Genomic DNA, 14,130 nt, shown 5'->3' on the forward strand with positions numbered 1-14,130 from the left:
TTTAATTACGATAACATATTGTCATATTTTATACACCGAGCTAATTATATAGATATGTTTGACAAATGTCTGTATGCAATATTTATTTATCATATAAGATGTATTATTTATTATTAAATATTCTCTCCTGCGTAAGAAAAAGCAGGATATATGAGGGAAAAATAAATTTTGTGAGATGGACAATCATTACATCTATATATATAAAAGAAAGTTATATTAGTTGCTATGCTTATAACTCAAAATTTTGATTTTGACAATTCACACCAATTTGGAATGGCCTTTCGGCAGAAAAGGACAAAATGAAAAATCCGAGCAACTGAAAAATCAGGAAATGTTTCAGTATTTGGTCCATTTCCCCTAAATATTATGCGATCATCTCCAACAGCAATAGGCTTCTATTCTGGCTCTAGACCCATCTCCGTTCTAAAGATCAGCCATAATTGCGACCTGTAGCGTGATTACAAATTAACATGGACAGACGGACGGACGGACATACATAGCTAGATCGACACAGCTCGGCGAGCTAGGAAGATCCATATTTACTTTCCTATGTGGGAAACCAATATTTCAAGGTGTTACATAACTTTTGGCCCAATCAAACTTATAATACCCTTAACACATAGTGCTGTAGGTTATAAAAATTACGAATATTAGAAAATAGCACGGGACCGAATTTTTTTTCATCGTCATTGAATTATTCTATGCTGAAAAATATGGACTTTATGGGGTCTACAACTATTTAAATGACAAAAAATAATTCCATTCTTACGTTAATGGGTGTAAAAGAATAATTATCTTAGACTATTCTGAAATCATTCTGCCCTCAATTATGATGTGGATAAAACTAAATACCACGCTGCAAGGCATCCTAAACATTGAAAATACACATTTCAAATTACAGCTAATTTGAATGCTCTTTAAAATACCAAAAATTGAGCTCAGTTTTCACATGGGGCTATTGTAGATGTTATATATCATATAGGTTTTTAACATTCAAATTAAAGGCTATGGCTATTCAAAATATCCAAAAAACCGACGGTAGGTGAACAAATATTTATATATATTTAGAAATTACTATGGAGTCATTACTTATAACATAAATTGTGCCGCTTACATAAGTCAAATGTGTGATTTATTATGCTTTAAAATATGTATTAAAGACTAGAAGAACGGGCCGGCATGGTGGACCGAGCCATCTAGTGTATTATAGATTTAAATTACCACATTTTTCTTTTTAGTTTTAACAAGGGGGAATTTTACATTAGAACATATTCATGAATTTTGTCACAATACTTTAGTTAAAAATTTTTTTTTTCGTTCCTGTTCGAACTACTGCTAGATTATTTTCTTTTTAATTATAATGTGAAAACTTAGCGCCCCTTTTAATAATTTATTAATAGTTGTTTGTGCTCACATTCGATTCCATGTTTTCAGATTCTCTTGACCGAAAAACAATCCACAAAAACTATATTTTATACTTCTTCATTACTGTAAAACTTTGTTTTATTTCAGTGGCAATTTTTTTAGCAAACAAAATTTAGTCTTTTGTCTTATTAGAATGTTGTAATTTTGAGGATCATTGTAGATCTCTGTCTAAGGCTTGATCCTGTCCATGTCTAGCAAGGAGTTGTCACCGTCATTTGAAACAACCGTAGCTGTCATAAAAACTGGTAATTTTTAGTGAGTATCCAATAACAATCACTTTTTATACCCTACACCACAAGGTGGTCAGGGTATTATGTCTTTGTGCATACTTCCATAGTTCCCTTTGATGATATGCATAGAATCACTTGCTGAGTTGATTTATGCATGTCAGTCCGTCTATCCATGTATTCTTGTGAACAAAATGCAGGTCGCATTTATTATCCGACTGAGATGAAGTTTTCCAAACAACATTTGTTTGGCCCAGGACGAACCCTATTGAAATTGGAGATAATCGGTAAAAATATATCATATATATCTTCGTCGGATTTGCCTTTTATTGTGCACCAAACGTGTTATATCAGCCCGAATAAAATGGATGATCTCTGTAACAAAAATATTTGGGGAAATATATGAAATGCAGCTCACAGCTACCTTTGCAAAATTTTAACGAGATCGGTTCAGATTTGGATGTAGCTCCCATACATAACTTCGTCCGATTTATTTTTATTGTGCACCAAACGTCTAATATTTGCCCAAATGGGATGGAATTTTGGAAAATACGACCGAATTAAGTCTAGAAGGTATTATGCCAAATTTGGTGATGATCGGTTCAGATAAAACTTTAGCTCCCATATATATCTTTATATGATTTCAAATTAATTTTGCACCAAATAAGCAATATAAGTCCGAATTTAGAAGATATAAATGCTTCGGCATATTTAGTCCTTTGAATTTTAAATTATAATTATAATCATAGGGTGTATGATTGAATTCTCCCATAAAAACTTTTAATTGTTATATGGAGCTCAATTCAATTAGCACAATCACAATCCCAAATAAACTTCAAATTTAATTAGAAGCCTCTGCGACTATTGATTGCAATACATTGCAATTGCAATACATTCTCTCCTATTATTACAATTATTAGAAAGGAGTTGGAACTCTCCTAAAAAACAATATTCAATCTAATTTGTAGCAGATGACCAAACGGAACAATAAGTCTGCGTATTTCCTTTCACATGTTAGTAAAAAATATAAGATATTTCCAAGTTCAAGCTAATTTTTCCAAAATCTCAGGTATACAGAGTGAGATGAAAGACTGCTGTCATTTCTAAGCCACTCATCCGACAGCTGTTGAAACTATTCCAGTGACAATTTATTATATTGTTTACAAGCGTACAAAAGCATTTCGGTGAAAATTTTCCAGAAAAAAAGTTATTCGTGATGGAATTGAAAAGTGATAGTGTGATAAGTAAGAAGCGACTTGCTCAAAACAGTGGCCGAAAAATGGCTCGTGCTCTGAACGTATCGCAATATTCCATTCGGCAAATATTAAAAAATGAGCTCGGGGCAAAGCCATTGAAATTCCAAAAAGTGTAAGAACTTACACCGCTACAGGAAGAAAATAGACTGAAAGAAGCTAAAGAGTTGTTTCGCTTGGTCGAAAGTGGTGAACTGCCGAATTTGGTCTTCTCCGATGAGAAAACATTCGTTGTCCAGCAATTTGTAAACAAAAAAACCAGTAAAAAAAGTCCTAAAGTCGGTCAGGGCCGACTTTTTGATACCCTACACCACTTTGCTAATTTAGTAGAGCTCTACGTAACAATTAAAAGTTTTTATGGGAGAATTCAATCTTACACGCTATGATTATAACTATTATTTACAGTTCAAAGGACTAAATATGCCGAAGCATTTGTATCTTTTAAATTCGTATTTGTATGGGCCATTTGGTGCAAAATTAATTTGAAATCAGATAAAGATATATACGGGACCTACATACAAATCTGAACCGATCTCGATAAAATTTAGCAAAGGTATTTCTGAGCTGTATTTGATATATTTCCCTGAATATCGTTGTTACGGAGTGCATATTACTAGAAATCGGATGAACAATATATATGGGAGCTATAGCTATATCTGAACCTATATTCACCAAATTTGGCATACTACCTTCTAGACTCAATTCGGTCGTATGTGCCAAATTTCATCCCATTTGGGCAAATATTAGACGTTTGGTGCACAATCAAAGGTAAATCGGACGAAGTTATATATGGTAGCTATATCCAAATCTTAACCGATCTCGTTAAAATTTAGCAAAGGTGTTTCTGAGCTGCATTTGATATATTTGACCAAATATTGTTGTTACAGAGTGCATATTACGGCTGCGGAGGACAAAAATAACAAATCGGATGAAACATATATATGGGAGCTATAGCTATATCTAAACCGATTCAGATCAAATTTGGCATACTTTTTTTCAGGCCTAATTTGGTTGTTTGGTTGCAAAATTCCATACTATTCGGGCTGATGTTACACGTTTGGTGCACAATAAAAGGCAAATCGGACGAAGATATATATGGGAGCTATATCTAAATTTTTACCGATTATCTCCAATTTCAATTGCATTCGTCCTTGGGCCAAACAAATGTTGTTTGGAAAATTTCATCTCAATCGGACAATAAATGCGACCTGCATTTTGTTCACAAGAATACATGGACAGACGGACTGACATGCATAAATCAGCCCAGAAAGTGATTCTATGGAGATCCTCAAAAGTAACTATGGGTCTATCTCGCTTTCTTCTCCATGTTAAAAAAATGCACAAAGACATAATACCCAGACCACCTTGTGGTGTAGGGTATGAAAATGATCGTATTTACTTGTCAAAGAGGTCAGCTGAAAATGTGCACCCTCGGTTGGCCACCAGAACTCAAGCGCCGGCCATGGTGATGGAGTGGGCCGTCATAACAGCCGATGGTCGCTCCCCGCTCGTATTAATCGACCGTGGCATCAAAATAAATGCCGAATATTGGGTGTATTAAAGCCTTGGGCACCCAAACATTTTGGCCGCATACCTTGGATATTGCAATATGGTTACAAAAAGCATGGTTAAACAAGTAAAGAAATCCCACTTTGCTAATTTAGGTGAGCTCCACATAACAATTAAAAGTTTTTATATTAGAATTCCACCATACACGCTATGATTATATTTAAAATTTAAAGTTCAAAGGACTAAATATGCCGAAGCATTTGTATCTTTTAAATTCGGACTTGTATTGCCCATTTGTTGCACAATTAATTTGATTAATCGGATAAAGATATATGGGAGCTATATCCAAATCGGAACCGATCTCGATAAAATTTGGCAAATATATTTTTGAGATGTATTTGATATGTTTCCCTGAATATCGTTGTTACGGAGTGCATATTACGGCTGTGGGTAACAAATACAACAAATCGGAATAACAATATATATGGGAGCTATAGCTATATCTGAACCGATCATCACCAAATTTGGCTACTACCTTCTATACTCAATTCGGTCGTATGCGCCAAATTCCATCCCATTTGGGCAAATATTAGAGTTTTGGTGCACAATAAAAAGTAAATCGGACGAAGTTATATATGTGAGCTATATCCAAATCTGAACCGATCTCAATAAAATTTTACAAAGGTATTTCTGAGCTGCATTTCATACACATATCCCCAAATATTGTTGTTATAGAGTGCATATTACGGTTGCGGGGGACAAAAATAACAAATCTGAACCGATTTCGATCAAATTTGGCATACTTATTTTCAGGCCTAATTTGGTTGTATGTGCAAAATACTATTCGGGCTGATATTACATGTTTGGTGCACAATAAAAGGCAAATCGGACGAAGATATATATGGGAGCGATATCTAAATTTTTACCGATTATCTCCAATTTCAATAGGGTTCGTCCTTGGGCCAAACAAATGTTGTTTGAAAATTTCATCCCAGTCGGATAATAAATGCGACCTGCATTTTGTTCACAAGAATACATGGACAGACGGACTGACATGCATAAATCAACTCAGAAAGTGATTCTATGCAGATCATCAAAAGGAACTATGAGTCTATCTCGTTTCCTTTTGCCTGTTACAAACAAATGCACAAAGACATAATACCCTGACCACCTTGTGGTGTAGGGTATAAAAATGAGGTTCCTCGCTTCATTTCCAGCGCACAATGGCCATCAAAAACTCCGGGTACCAATCCGTCGGTCTATTGTGCCTGGAGTGATTTGGAAAGCAAAATTGGCACTAAAAGATACCAAAGTGTCGATCACCTCAAGCAAGCGCTTCGCCGGGAATGGGAAAAAATACCGCAGAACAACATTCGAGCAGCGTGTGACGGTTTCATTCGCCATTTGAAGGCCATAATTTGTGCTAAAGGTGACCACACATTCGAACACATCTAAACTTATTCTAAATTTCGATTTTAATTCCGACATTTTTCGGTTTCATTCAATAACTTTTAAAACAAGTAAGCAAAGGCTATAGTCGTGCGGGGCCGACCATGTGATACCCTACAACACTACAATATGTTAGAAGCCCCCTTATGTCCGAATCCATTTTGGAATATTTCGCTTTTGAAATTATGTCATGGAGCACTGCCCAGATATTACCCTTGGCGTTTTGACCAGGGATATTTGACCAATATTTACGCATTCCGTGGTGGTGGTAGTTGTTGTGGTCCATTTTACAGCTACATATACCATAGGTTATCCAAAATGCTAGAATTCTTCCCTGTTCTTAACTCTCTTCAATTGTGTGAGCAGGAAATTTTTTCTGCTTTTTGGTTCATTTGAACCCCTAAATATTTTGCGATTAACTCCAAAAGCAAGAGGTCCCTCTCTATCACCAAATTTAAACTCATCTATATGATTTGCTTGTCTGCGATATTTGGCTTTATTCATCAACGAAATCAGCATAAACAAGCCAGAAGTTCACCTTTTGTGTATTTCGGAAATCGTCTGTAAGTAATGTTGGTATGTCATAAACTCTAACTTCATGCGAGATTTCCTTTGGATTCAATTTGTTAACTTTTTAACGGCTGCAAAATAAGGAAAAATTTTAGTTGTTGGTCCATTTCAACCTCTAAATATATTGCGGACATCTTTGAAAAAAATAGCCTAACTTTACCCTTTTTCGTGAGGATAATTGCAACCTGTATATAATAACCCCAACCTGTGTTGTAAAATGGAAAAAAATATTACAAAATATACACTTCAATATTTTAAGTCAAAATGAAAAAATCGCATGCGATAAAAAATATGAAAAAATGAAAAAAATGTCACAAAATACTGCAAAATCTATATTAACATCATTACTGGCATCTTTTTATGAGATTTTTTTTAGATTTGATGCTTTTATGCCAAGAGGGCATTCTGAATTGACAAAATTTGTCAAAATCGGTCCAGCCAATCTTGAGGTATAAGCATTTTAGCTAACATACCCTTCCTTTGTATATATGTGTTTTGTATATTTCGCTATATATATCCGATATATTTACTATCGGTATCTACGTAACGGTCAAGATTGACCTGTTCGTCTTTTTATGATTTCGCCGGGATTAAAAATATTCGCGGTTTAATGGAAATTTGACTTTTATTTAACACAAATGTTATGGCCTATTTCACCCAATAAATATTACCCGATGACCATCAAAATTGGAAGGCTTCTGCCCAGCCCTAAGCTCTAGCGCCATGCCAACTTCCGCTTCGATTGGTCTATAATTGCGACCTGTAGAGCAGCTGCAAAATCAGAAAATTTTTCAGTTTTTGGTCCATTTCATCCCCTAGATATTATGCGATCATCCCCAAAAGAAATAGGGTTCTATTCTGGCCCTATCTCCACCTCCATTCTTAATTTCGTGAAAATCGGGCCATAATTGCGACCTGTGGAGTGATTACAAATTAACATGGACAGACGGATAGACGGACGGACGGACATACATAGCTAGATCGACTCAGCTCGGCGAGCTAGGAAGATCCATATATACTTTCCTATGTGAGAAATCAATATTTCGTGGTGTTACATAATTTTGGGCCCAATCAAACTTATAATACCCCCAACACAAAGTGTTGTAGGGTATAAAAATGTAAAAATTATGACGTTTGACATTGTTGCCGTTTTTTTAACTCACCCTGTATTATCTTTCGTCATTTGTATATTCGACATTGTCAGTTCCTTGTTGCGTTGTTTTTATTGCTCCAATCAATAAGCAATGCAAGCTGTGCAAAATGAAATTTGAAGTGTTGCGAAAGAAGTTTTCGTAATAATATATTATCTGCGAAACTTCAATATTAATATTCATGAACCCTATAACATATTCCTAGTTCGCCAAAAATAACCTTACAAATACCCTTACCATATACAAACATATATGTGCCATTATTTTGGTAAACAATTTTGGTAAATTTTCAAAGCCACGCACGAATTAATTGTGCAGAATTAAAACTCGATAGAATAACTTAAACGTTAATGTTCAAATTTAACGCAATTACAAGCATCTAAAAGACGACATAATGCCTTTTCAATATAAATACAAATTCGTATTGTTATTTCATAAGACTTTAATGGTCGATATTTCGGTTTTGGCCTATTGTGCTACCAAAACAGTAATCAGACTGATATCATCACAAAGACAATGTTATGATGACACTCTGATCGGTGGGGAAGAGATGTTGGTGGCGGCTGCGGAGGTAGTTCAGACATTGCGACAACATAAAAGCTCATTTAAATGCATTGGAAAATATAAAATAAAACTGTAAACGCAATATTAAGCAGTAGTATCTATGACTTATCAGGGATTAGGCGTCAGAAATGTAATAAACATGAGAGAGAGAGAGAGTGAGCGAGCGCAACCAGAGTTCTAAATGTGGTAGCTGCCAAATAAAACGCACACAGACACAAATCTTGCAATATTATACATGTGTGGGTGTAAATAAATGCTTACACTCGTACTCATACAAGTTTCCTGCCAGCAAGTCGATTCGCCTGTATTACAGACCGACCGACCGACCGACAGACGGGATAATAAAGCCAATGCAAATGAAGAGGAAATGAATACTTCCACACATACTTACGCTTACATTCATGCTTGAATAAAAATCCGCATGAAACAGCAGAGATACACTGTCATAAATGTTCAGATAAGCAGCGACATAAGCAGCCATAGCACCAACCAAATGAAGAAGCTGCAGAAGAAAAGAAAAACGAAATATAATAAACAAAGGCCGAAAAGAATATTAATTTAATAAATTCGTTGGAAGAAAATGCATGCAAACGAAATGTAATCTCAACACATTCATCCAATAAGTACACTGTGAATACAGTCTTATCTTATGAAGTGTTATTCGGTATGAGCGGAATATTTTGCACACGATAGTGTGTGAGCACAGTGTCTCAAAGTAAACGAAAAAACCAGTAAGGAAAGACAAAAGTCGGGCGGTGCCGACTTTATGATACCCAACACCTCTTTGAGTCTCTAGTACAGTCTCGTGTAACAAATGAACGTTCAAATTGGCAATTCATACCTGATATCTGGTACCAAATATCATCTTTGTGTAGTGTATACTACGAATGTAGGGGGCTTAAATACCAATTCGGATGAAACATATATATCTATATCTGACCGGTTTACAACGATTACTTCAGGACTGAGTGCTAAAATGCATTTTCTTCGGATTCATATTACGCAATTGATGCACAATTCTTATGAAATCGGACAACGCTATGCATGGAAGCTATATCCACATCTGAACCGATTATCACCAAATTCAATAGAGTTCGTCCTTGTGCCAAAGAAATGATTTTTTAAAAATTCCCTCTTAATCAAACTATAAATGCGACCTGTACCTGGACCAGGAATTCAAGCGTGATAGTGTGTTTTCTTTATATTTTTGGCTGGAAATCCGCAAGTGGATATCGTTAGAGCACTCCAACATTTAAATGTGATTAAATCTGTTGTTTCTTGTACCATCACTCGTTACCGTGATACTGGTAGTGTAGCCCGACGTCAAGGAAAACAGAATCATCAGCTCGTGCGCTGAACATATCGCAATATTCCATTCGACAATTATTGAAAAATCAGCTCGGAACTTACATCTCAACAGAAAGAAAAAAGACTAAACAGAGCTAAAGCGTTGCTTCGCTTGGCCGAAAATAGTGAACTGCCGAATTTGGTTTTCTCCGATGAGAAAACATTCGTTGTCCAGCAGCTTGTAAACAGAACAAAATAAACGTGTTTAATTGCCAAAGAGGTCAGTTGAAAATGTCCACCTTCGGTTGGCCACCAGAATTCAAGCGCCAGCCATGGTGATGGTGTGGGCCGCCATAACAGCCGATGGTCGCTCTCCGCTCGTATTAATCGACCGTGGCATCAGAATAAATGCCGAATATTATCTCGAAAATATTCTGGAGGGTGTATTAATGCCTTGGGCACGAAAACATTTTTTGGACATTCTCAGCACCATCGCACTCAGCACGAGTCACTCAACAATGGTGGCGTTCCTCGCTTAATTTCCAGCGCACAATGGCCACCAAAATCTCCGGATACCAATCGGTTGGACTATTCGGTCTGCAATATTTGGGAGGGGAAAGCGAGGTTGGCACTAAAAAATACCAAAATGTCGATCACCTCTAGCGAGTTCTTCGGCGGGAATGGGCCAAAATACCGCAGAGCAACATTCGGGCAGCGTGTGAAGGCCATAATTCATGCCAAAGGTGACCAAATCGAACAAATCTAAACTTATTCTAAAATTTGATGCTATTTTTAACATTTTTTTCTTTCATTGAATAAAATTAAGGCGTTTGACTTTTTTGCAATATTTTTTTTTTTTTTTTTATCCTGTATTGATTTCTAATCAAAACCGCTCTAAAACCAAAACACGCATTCAAAAAAGGTTCATAGTTGGAATTTGTTAAGGGTAGCTTTACAAATATACATAGGGTTGTAGGTTTTTATATTGTCGGCCCGGCCTATATTCGCTTTTCCTCACTGGTTTTTGTATGATTCACGTCTTCTAAGTGACAAGTTTTCGTAAAAATTGAATTTAATGTTTGGGCTCAATCTCCAATGATGTGCATTACATTTTCTACAGGGGAAATTACCTACTTTATAATCAGTCATATTAAAATTATCTTTAGCAAATCTCAATTGTTGTTTTTTTAGCATTTTAATTTTAAAATAATTACTATTGCAATCAAGCCAAAAATAAAGTTTTGTGGTTGTATAACGATTTTTCCCACACCTTTCTCCAGAATTATTTCAAATTCGTGTAACGACTTCCAATACTTGGTATTTTGATGATTTTACCTACATAATGCAACATAATTATCTTAAACTTGTCGTTAAGAGTTCGTCAGAGGCACTTACTTTTCCTGCAGATAATTGGCTGGAAATATCCACGTTTTCGTATAAACCCATAAACCCGCAACAGTGGAATTTTCAAGTTTCGTTCCAGAACTTTAAAGGCGACTAAAGTACCTTGTCATATAACACTATACTTGGGAAATAATAATAAATGTTTCGAAGGAATATAACTTCCTCCTTTAAATTTTGTACCTTCCATTACACTGAAATCTGCAAAAAATACAGGTTAAGATGAAAAAACTGCCATCAATTTCAGACTGCTGCCATATCTAAGCCACTCGTCCGACAGCTTTTAAATTTTTTTTCAGTGACAGCTCATTATATCGTTTACAAGCATACAAAAGCATTTTGGTGAGAATTTTCCAGAAAAAAATTATTCGTGATGGAACTCGATCGTGATAGTGTGTTTTTTATATTTGGCTGGAAAACCAGAAGTGGCTATCGCTAGAGCACCCCAGCATTTAAATGAGAATAAATCTTTACCGCACAGCAACATTCGGGCAGCGTGTGGCGGTTTCTTTGGCCGTTTGAAGGCCATAATTCGTGCCAAAGGTGGTCAATTCGAACAAATCTAAAATTATTCTAAAATTTGATGCTATTTCCGACGTTTTTTTTGTTAAAAAAAGAAAAATTATGGCACTTGACTTTGTTGCAGTTTTTTATCTTGCCCTTTACAGAATTGTCTTTCATATAAATGGTAACCCATTTAGTTAAAATATTTGCTAGGAATTCAAAAATAACAACAAAGCAAAGAGGCTTTGTATGGATTAGGGGTTTGTATTTTTGCAGGATAATTTTCGAGTTTCTAATTATTTGCAAAACAGCTACTAAAAACCGCAAATTCTCAAATTTATTTTATGGAATGAAAATCACCAACATATTTAAAACAAGTAAAAAAGCTGTAAGTTCGGCCGGGCCAAACTTTTAATACCCTCCACCATTTGGTACAAATTTAGCAATTTCCAAAAAAAAAAAAAAATTAAATCCGTTAAAAATTCTGTTAAAATCTTAAAAATACCGAATGCCTATACGTCGACGTGGACCTTTTTGTCAACTTTTGTCATAAGTTATTACAATATTTAAATGCGAAACTTGAAGAAAAATCTGTTTATAATGTAGCTAAAATCATCAAAATACCGAATGAAGACGTGGACCTACATGGCTCAGATGTAGCTTAAGATGTAGCATCCATTACGAACTTCAAATACCAAATTTGAAACGATTCCGGTAAATAATGTCGCTAAAATCATCATAATACCGAATATCGGGGGGTACCGTTAATGGGGGCTATACGAAGACGTGGACCTGCCCAGATAATTTTCTGTCTTAGGCTGTAGTATCTATTACGAACTTCAAATGCCGAATTTGAAACAATTCCGGTGAATAATGTAGCTAAAATCATCAAAATACCGAATATCGGGAGGTACCGTTATATGGGGGCTATATGACACCTTGGACCTACATGGCCCATTTACGAACTTAACCTGCCTACTGGCAAAATATACATGTGTGCAAAATTTTAGCCTTCTATCTCAATTTGTTCGAAAGATAGCGTGATTACAACAGACAGACAGACAGACAGACAGACGGACATGGCTAAATCGTCTTAGAATTTTACGCTGATCAAAAATATATATACTTTGTTGGGTCTGACATGAGTATTTCGAGGAGTTACAAACGGAATGAAAAAATTAATATACCCTCCATAGTATTGTGGAGGGTATAAAAATAAAAGAATGTGTGCTTATATCGTTCGCAAACTTGAATTCAAACAAATTTCCCAAAATGGTTATGACACTGTGCCACAGCATTCGTTGGTCTTTCTCCTGCTTCCTACGTTATATTAATAGCGATACCAACAAAATAAAATCACAAAATATGCTCAACACGTGTACGAAATAAATGATGCTAAGACAGACAAATGGTGAAGTATGTGGCAAATTAAAATCCACTGTTTGTTGTTTTGTTTGTTGGTCACCACGAATCTCGCGTGTCCTTCTCCGCCTTCAACATTGTGCGAGGATACGAGTGTGACTTCATGACAGATAGATGGTTGACCACATGTCACAGGCATAAACTGGACACTTTTATGGCTAGGCCGCAACTTTAATTTAGCTGTTGAAAATGAATGTCAGGTCAGGTTAAATTTGAGGTGTGAGCATGAAGCGTTTCGCATAAGAAAATAGCATCAGATTTCAACCGCAACGCATTCAATGGCCGTCTGCTGAACAAAAGCCTGCAGTAATTAAACGTCAACAAATATAAATAAAATTTTGGAAAAATACACGGATGCCGGAGGAGTGGGGAAGTACATTTTCTTGTATGTTCCGCAATGGTTTTATGAAGATTTTAAATCAGATACTGAGAATAATAGTATTGCTTGATGAAAACTGCGTCTAGCACCAATAATGCGGTGTTCGAGTCAAACAAAATTCTATACTTTCTATACGGAATAAGAATGCTCAGATTGAACTTCTTAAATGTGATGTGTGGCGTACTCTTAATTTTACATTTTCTTGTTTGATGAAATTTCGGGAGGCATTGGTACTACTCGTACCAAATAAAAGATAAAAACAAGTAAGCAAAGGCTATAGCCGTGCGGGATCGACTATGTTATACCCTACAACACTACAATATGTTAGAAGCCCCCTTATGTCCAAATCCATATTGGAAGATTTCGCTTTTGAAATAAGGATTTTTACTAGGGACATTTGCCCAATATTTAGCTCTCTTCACAGGCGTGGCGATTGGCTTCAATTGTGTGATCGGAAAAACATTTCTGTTTTTGTTTAATTTGAAACCCTAAATATTTTGCAATTATCTCCAAAAGCAAGAAGCCCCTCTGTATCTCCAAATTTAGACTCATCTATATGATTTGCTTATCTATGATATTTGGCTATATTCGTCAACGAAATCAGCATAAAAAGTCATTTGTGTATTTCGGATATCGCCTGTAAGTAATGCTGGTATTTTCTCACACAATATTAGTGGTCCATTGTACCCGCTGTCCTAACTCTAACTTTATGCGAGATTTAGTGCCCTTTGTCCAAATTTGACCTTTATTTAACACAAATGTTGTGGCCTATTTCACCCACTAAATATTACCCGATGACCATCTAAATTGGAAGGCTTCTGCCCAGCCCTAAGTTCTAGCCTCATGATAACTGTCGCTTTGATTTGTATATAATTGCGTCCTGTAGAGCAACTGCAAAATCAGGATTTTTTCAGTTTTTGGTCCATTTCAACCCCTAAATATTATGCGATCATCTCCAAAAGAAATAGGGTTCTATTCTGACCCTAGCA

Source organism: Musca domestica, unplaced genomic scaffold (assembly GCF_030504385.1).
Source record: "Musca domestica strain aabys unplaced genomic scaffold, Musca_domestica.polishedcontigs.V.1.1 4, whole genome shotgun sequence".
NCBI lineage: Eukaryota > Metazoa > Arthropoda > Insecta > Diptera > Muscidae > Musca > Musca domestica.